We start from the raw sequence: 8,385 nt of genomic DNA on the forward strand, positions 1-8,385 counted from the left end.
GAGTATAACATTATAACATGATATAAAACTCAAAAAATTTGATTTTACATAATATTGCCCCTTTAACATGTGGAGGATTTGGGGGCTTGAACACTGTAATTAGTGGACTACCCATTATTCTTGACGATCCCCAAACTCCTGACATGAATGCAAAATGGGCTCAAAACGAGCCACATTATTGAATTTAGTGACTCAAGCTGAGGTGTGGCATTTGTGTGTCTCCTCTGTCCTGAAGAGTCTGCAGACCTGGACACAAACGCAAAGAGATGGAGACTGCACCCATAAAATAAAACAATCAAATCAGTACTGTACAACTTCCCTCGCTTGTCTGCAAACTAGTTAAGAGGTTTCGCATCCAAAAAATGTTTAGTCCTTTTTGTTTGCTGGATTCGTTTTAAAATATCACAAATTTTTAGTCTGCTTGAGCATAACAAGGCACACGCAAGGGTGCACTGACGAAGGGCAGACCTGTCTCTTTGCTGCCCAGAACCAACCCAAACAAACCACAGTTGACTGGCATTGCGAGCCCGGGAGTGTGTGTGTGTATGTGTGTGTTTAACATGTCTGCGTTCAGCTGGTGTCTGTTTTTTTTCCCCTGCTTGCTCCAAAAATAAACCCCCCGCTAAGAATATTTAATCCCAAGGCTACTGCTCTTTCCTTCAGGGCTTTACTCTCTTGTATATCTGATGTATACTCTYATTCACACACTCACATGCAGGTGGGGTGAAGGGGTGAGGGTCTCTTGGTGGCAGTCCATACAAATTTATAGGATTAATCTGTCAGTGATTTCTTCAAAAAATTATTTTAGAGCTATTATATGCTTATAATAAAGTGGTGTTTTTAACACTGTGGCCTATATTGATCACATTCTGTAGAGTCAGACTCTGGACACTATTAACACTAAGGGTCATAAGGTCAGGATTAAAATGCTGAAGGTTTATGGTGTGTGTAGAAGAGGATTGAGTTTAGCACTGCAGGTGGAATTCATCCATCTGCAAGAAGCTAAAGCACGCACCGTTTTTTTTTTTTTTGTATAGCTTGGGGTTCAACTAGCAGATGGCAGAGGCCCCCTAAATGGAAGGATTAACTTTTTTTTTTTAAATGTTGCTTTACTCCATATGTCCTCATGTCCCCTTTTAGTCTTTTCAATAAATTCACAGTATTTATTTATAAAAATAGCAACTGTTGGTCCTCAAATAAAGGTAGACTTTTTCTTGACATGGCCCATGAGTATTACCCAGCTTGTTTGGGTTTTTGAAATTGTTGTTTTCTAGACTGTTTGTGACTTGCAGTTTAAAAACGAGGTCAAAGAAAACTCACTCATCCATTTAGCTGAATGTTGTCTGTTTGTTGTGTGTGCTCAGTCTGCTCCTGGTTTTTTGTTTGAGGTATAGTAAGGTCATTTAGCAGAGTAAGCATGTCTTTCCTGTAATAATTGTGTGTTTTGTTGTGGTAATTGCACTTTGTAAATGCATTTCCAGTTTGCCAGTCTTWCTCCAAACGGCAAATATTACTCCTTTATTTCACATTAAAGTTCTTTGTAAAAGTTTACTTTACAAGTGAGCGTTGAAAATAATAAGAAAACACCCTTAAATTCCCGTACAAATGTTATTTGGCATATTTGATTTAAAAACCCATAAAAGTCTTTTTTGAAGTGGTTTCCTCTCGTGTGGTTTCTTTGTGTTTAGAAAAAAAGCTAAGTTCAACGATGCACAAATGTACAGTTTTATGCTATATCTATATTTATTCTAACATTAAATCACACTGGGAACACAGTTAATTATACAGTAAAAAGGAATGCGTTAAACATTGAAAAAAAAATCAAATTCATCTTTGTAAGTCAAATATGTGACATCGAGAGGCGCTGAGTAAAACTCATGAGTTGACCTCAGGAATCTTGCGGAGGTATCACATGGTGATAAAAGCTAATTTTCTGGCCCATGACTGAAAGAGCCAAACCACAACAATGTAAATCTCATTTGTCTTCCTTTACACTGTGTGTCATATAATGTCAGCTTCCTTTTCACTATCAACAGACCATCACAAAGTGGTATTTTTATGKGCTCTCCAGCTGCTTGGGGTTAATCCAGCTTCCTCTGGTAGCTATTGATACAACACATCCAACTAAGTGAGATTTTTATTGTTTTTAAAACAATTTTGATATCTTATTTGTAGATTGTCTAGTTTTATTATGTGGTTTGATGCTGATATTTCAGTCTCAGTTTGATACATTTAAACATTTTAGGGTCATTTTTGTAGCGTTACCACAATTAGCCTCACTTTCTGCTRTATTCGCTTACTTTTATGCATGTAACTACATGTTGATATAGAAACAAAATCCTCTACTTGTTGTACTCAAAATCATACAGATTATTATTTTTATACTGGGCTGCTCCCTTCTTCAAGAGTCATCGCATTGAGGGAATATTGCCCCAAAGACTTTATAATTATTTTATGCCAGATTTCCATCTTGACACAACCTGGACTTGAATTTGCAGCCTTGGGATTACAAAACTGTATCACTGAGCTACCACAGCTCTTATGCTAATTATTTGTTTCAGCGGGTAGATTATTACTAACCTGTTAACCTAATATATAACTTTGTTTATTTTAACAGTTGTAGAATGTCCACATTTTCTTTGTCATAATAAAAATCCTACATTCATGCAGACAAAAAAGGTATTTAAAGAATATAAAACTGCTTCAAGAAGGAAGAGGTGAGTTAAATTCATGATATGTGATTTTCATCATTAAATTGAGATCTTTTTGTTTTTTATTTTATTTTATGTCATTGTTTTTGTTTTCGCAGGACTCTCTTAGCAGGGCAGCCTGTCCTTTATTATCTAATTTAATTTGAACCCCCAAGCTCATCATCTGCTTTGTGTGTCTTGTTTCAGTCTCTTTTATGTTGGCCTCAGAAGAAGCACTTAGACTAAAAAGCCAGTCATGTACACATCCTGCAGTCTGATGTGATCCATTTTTAGATACACAAAAGACATGAGTAAAACAGAGCAGCGCTGTGAGTGTTTGAGCTACGCAGACTCGTAGTTAATAAAAGACTTTAACAGAGGACTGATATTGTACTTTTATTTTTAACCATATCTATGCACGTTGCAATAGCCAGTGAACAGGAAACGTTGCATCACGTGTGTGTGTGATGTGCTAATAAGGTTTGACTGGGCCTTAAGGGTTACTTGAATTTTCTTAGTGAGAGCAAGATGGTTATGGCAGACATCTTTGCTTCCTTTCTGCTGGAGCACTTAGATGGCTGTAATTGACTACAAAGCAATGTAACATATTGAACTGTAATCACGACCTGCTCTGTTTTAGCCTCATAGCAGCTTGCCCAAGGCTGTAGCAGGTGTCAGACGCAGCTTGCACACATACATGCATAAATATACCAGCAGGAACTCACACCATCTTAGCACCATTATTAGTTTAACTTGTTTCTATGGATTTAGACTTTGACAATTTGTTTTAATTTTTGTTAATGCAAAGAAAAATGTTAGAAAGAGACTACTCAATGGGTTGAACTTCACATTAAAAACTACAGTATTTTAACTATGAGAACCTTTACCAATTTGACAAAAAGAACAAAATAATAATGAAGGTTTGAAGAAAAAAGGGAAGAGAGATAATAGACACGAGGCGCTTGGTTTGCGTGGGGTGTAGTGCGGTAAAGCTGGAGGTTTCGGGGGATGGCGGGCGGCGATTGGGGGTTGGGCATTGCTCTGAAGATGTGTGCGTCTCATTCATAGAGCCAAAAGATTATTCATTTAGATGCATATTTCTTTGAAAGTATTTAAAAGCCGAAAGGCRTTTAGCCAGAGATAGTTTTTAGAAAGACATTTGAGTAAAAAAGTCTGGAAAAATGGTCTACATGGAGAACCCTTTTTCCTCTTCCTGTTCTTGTTTGACACATCTTATTTCAAATTTGCAAAGACAAAGAAAGTAGGAAGGGTGGCAGCTGAAAACTTAGAAGAATCCTTTATTGAGATGTTAAATATTATGCATCCTGAGTATGATAAATTTAGTAATGTGGCGTAATGTTTAAAACAGAAATCCCTGTTTTTTTATTTATTTTTTAATCCAGAAGTAATTAGAAATTAGTTTCTGGAATAATTAAGTAGCTAAAACTTCCTAGAGTAAGTACCATTAAAGTACCTGTGACACTCCTAAACTTCAAATACAAAAAGTCAAAGAAAACATCTTTATACTTAAGAAAATTGGCATAGTTCACATGATTTTACCCATTTTGTCACATAAGTGGCATATTTTCTTTTGAATTTGGCTCAGCCAAAGTGAAACAGGAAGTGACATCAAAGGGGAACTCATTAATAAAATAAACCTTTTTGTTTAGTAAAACAAAATTATTTGAACTGTAACTCTATCATTGTCTCTTTGATAGCGACTCAAAATAATCTAAAGAAACAGATTCTTCTCATCTGTGTTGTTAGCTTTTGTTACAACGCTCTGTTCACATGCAGACATTCCCCTTTGACATCACTTCCTGTTTCTTCACAGGCAAATATCTCAACAACTGTTCATCTCAGCGGCGTGAAATTTGTTTTGCAACATGTTATCAATGTTATTCTTTCAAAAATGCATTAATGTTTATTACAAAAATCTGATGTCWCAGACCCTTTAAATGCCCTATTTTATATTAAGCAACTGATTAGGCAACCACAAAACATAGTTGTTAACATGACAAAAGACAGCTGTAACTCTTTGTTTTCAGCACAATTCTCTGAAAATCATTTAATTTGATATCTTTTAGCTCTTCTCATTTGGTAGCTTTTCGTAGGTCTGAAGTTAAACTCCACAATGAATGCAATTAGTTCTTATTAAAAATGTCTTGATTGTCTATTTATTTATTTTTGCATTTTGTGATTTAATTTTCTGCATGGCATTTTGAAAGTAGATATTGTTTTTTTCTTCTTCCAAATAGCAAACTGAGCCTTATGAACATTAACCTCAAATGTTTTCCTTCAGTTATAGGCTTTAGAGCTTTCTTTTGGTGCTGGCTTTTTTTTAAATCTTTTTTTCTCTTTTGCTCATAAAGTTTGATTAAATGAAGTCAGGAGTTTCTGCCAAGTTGGAAGGAGAGTGCTGACTGTTTATTTCTTTTTTTTTTTTTTTGTCCTGGTTGATATCACACAGCATATTTGCTCAAAACTGCTGTTGTCTAATGACCTAAACTTGTAACTTTGACCTTTTTCCACCATATTCAGTAGAATCATCATGAGCACTCAGGCAGAAGTTAATATATTTCTAAAAAGCTTACACTGTGACTTTAACAGTGAAGGAAAGCTGAAGAATGCTATGGAATGGGTTTAAGATTAGTATGTGAGTCGCAATCATGCATGTCAAATTGTACAGACTGTAAATTRCACAGATTTTCCCTCATTTTGCATATAGGGCAATCTCAGCAATTTTTTTTGTTTTCAAATCTCAGATTTTTTCAAAACCTCCCAGCTTCAAATTTATTTTACGCCTCAGAACCTGCAGGACATAACCCCCCATAATCGTCTCCTTATCCACTTTGCTGCTATAAATAAGTTCCCCACCTCTCCTCGTCCTCCTTTCCCTGCTCCTCTGCACTTCAGGCACTGTTATCTCTGCCTCGTTCTGACTTTCCATGCCGCCAACAGTCCCATCCCCGGCCCCTGCATGTGATTAATGCTTGTGAGTAAATGCCCAAAGGGGTTAACATGTATGCACAATAAATTTGATTTGTGTATTTAATTTGGTTTTTCATTAACAATATATTCTCTTTGAGTAAATCTGAGCAAATCATGTACTTTTATTGATTTTATTCATGTTGTATTGGCGATGTAAGCTAAATTTTAAATATCATATGCCATGTAATGCAATTAACTTGATGATTTCTTAAAGGGGCAATATCACGTAAAATCAACTTTTTTGAGTTTTATATCATGTTATAATGTTATACTCTCATAAAAAAAAACCTGTCCAAATCCTTGCTTTGGCTCATTCATGCATGTTTGAGAAATCCTGCAGCGTTTTTAAGGAAGCCATGCTGAGGAGCAAAACGACAGGTGGGGACTAGAAACGCCTCTGGGACGTGTCTTTAAGCCGAACTTCCTCATCACGGAACACACCTCCCCACCTCCCTCCCCACACACCCCGCCCATGACTCCTGCAGGCTCGCGGCAGTAACAAAGCAAAGTGAAAGTGAAACCTAACTGTCTGCTGCTCTCAAGACTACTTCTCACTCAGTGAAGCTCTTTTCAGATTCAAAATACCTTTTGAGGAAATGGATTTTCAGATGCCAAGTAAACTGTATCATAGCGCACGTGCGGTTACCAATACCAATATTTGACATAAGAAGATCAGAGCGGTGTAGAGACAGTGTTGTTTATGTTTGTGCTGCTGTCTGGACCAAAGGTCATTCCTGTCTCATCTCTAGTGGAGGAAGTGGACAAAGACTATTTGGAGACTGGCACTAATCTGGTTAGTGTGGTTTCCACCCTCTTTTTTTGTGTTTTTGTTTTTCCTGTCACCACTGCTGCCACATTGGTCAGGTCCAAAGAGTGGCCAGCGGGCCTTATCCTGTATAGGGCTGCTGCATCAAAAATAACTTTAAAAAAGTCTTTCCTCTTTGTATGTGTATTCAAAGCCACAGCAATTCTTTAGGTATTTGAATTGTAAAATTTCAGCATATAATAAACTTATGTTGTGACAAAGATTTTTGACGACGCTGAATGAAAACGCAAACACGTGAAATTTGCATCATTACCACAATGTGATCTATTCAAAACTGCTGTTTATGTTGGAATGACAGATTGTCTTGCACCAATGATGACCTCAAGTTGGGAACACCAAGTCTTTTGGGTAGAAGGAAACTAATATGTCATTCTTTGGCTTTTTTTCTTCTTTGCCTTGTTTTTTACTCCGTTAGTTGGGGTTTATCCATGTCTGTCTAAATGCATATTACTGCCAGGTTGTGTTTCTGTCATCTCCTCTACTCCCTGAGCTCTGTGTAAGGAGAAAGGTTGTATATTATGGTGCATTTCCTGTTTTGAAGAGGATGTCTGGGCTAATAGGTCATGGAAGATTTATCAGGGATTTCCATTAGAGGACTGCTCTGTTTCTCTAAAGTGATGTTTCGTTTGTTTGACTTATATACTGAACTTCAAAAACGTGTAAGAATTTAGGAAGGTGATAGACACAAAATCCAAAGAYGTGTCATTTACAGTAAGAAAAAACAAAGGTTAGCTTGAAGTTATTATATTAGATGGAATTTTGATCATTTATAAATTTTAATCTTTTCCAATTKTTTGTGCAAAAATATTCAGTGTCCATACAGTAAACATACTGCATGTGTGTGTCAGATCAGTTGTTTGTGTTCTTTGAGTCAGCAGCATTGGCTCATAATTTGATAATCGGTGTTTTAACGTTTAGCTACAAGGACATATTGGATACAAATCCCTGGAGTTGTTTCAAAACACTTCCGGGCAAGTACTACTGGAGAGACGGATACTTGTGGTGTCTGTGTTTTCCTCACGTTAGGAATATAGTATAAAACTGGCAGGGCTCTTGGTGATTTCCTTGAAATTACAGAGGCAGTTTTAGCCAGAGCTGGGCATTTTTTTTTGGCCGCGTGTTTTCATGTTGGATTCCAGATCCAACTGTCCCAAATTCCTGCTGCAGATTTTTATTTTTTTCTTGAGGCAACCAGCGGTCTTGCAGGATGATTTCACCCCACAAGTGTTCTTAAAAAAAAAGGAGAGAGAGAGCGAGGAAAACCTCCCTGGTTGTGTCTGTTTGCTGTGTCAGAAGCAGGCGTGGCTGGCAGTGCCAACATGTGAGCAGGAGAAAGAGGTTGTCGGGGAGTCACAGACTGTTTTGTGGGGGAGAAAGTGTCGGGGCAGAAAACAAAAAACAATGAACAACATTCAGCAAAGAATGAGAAGTAATAATGCAAGAAATAAGACGAAAAAGAAAGATGAAAAACGTAGAAAGTAAATTAAATGCAGTCAACTGAGAAGAAAGGCAGGAACAGGTGAGCTGTTTATGCGTTATGGTGGTCTGGCTTTTTTGTCCTTGTTGCTAGGCTGTAACAGCTATGTGGCCCGGGACAAGAGGTGGTGGTGGGGGGTCTCAGTGATGTACAGTGCTTTCTGTTTCCTTTTTCTGCCCAGTTCACTSGGCCACACTAACTTCCAAACATAAGACAAAATTAAATAGAGTAACAACAATGGGCCTCATGCAAGAACCGTTCGTACGCACAGATTTGTTCTTAAATTTCACGTATGAGTGATTTAGGAGAATTTGTGCCATTCACCAATGTTTTCGTATTCTAATATTTTTTTCAGATACGAACAAAATTCACGAGTGGTCCAGACCTGTTGTATATTTTAC

At 37.1% G+C, this 8,385-nt stretch overlaps 1 protein-coding gene across 1 annotated transcript in view; it reads left to right on the forward strand.

Moving 5' to 3' along the window:
• LOC106523433 (rho GTPase-activating protein 26) overlaps positions 1-8,385 on the forward strand; it is a 92,341-nt gene that overhangs the window by 18,616 nt on the left and 65,340 nt on the right. The window lies entirely within an intron of this gene.

This window comes from Austrofundulus limnaeus, unplaced genomic scaffold, assembly GCF_001266775.1.
Source record: "Austrofundulus limnaeus strain Quisiro unplaced genomic scaffold, Austrofundulus_limnaeus-1.0 Scaffold156, whole genome shotgun sequence".
Classification (NCBI taxonomy): Eukaryota; Metazoa; Chordata; class Actinopteri; order Cyprinodontiformes; family Rivulidae; genus Austrofundulus; species Austrofundulus limnaeus.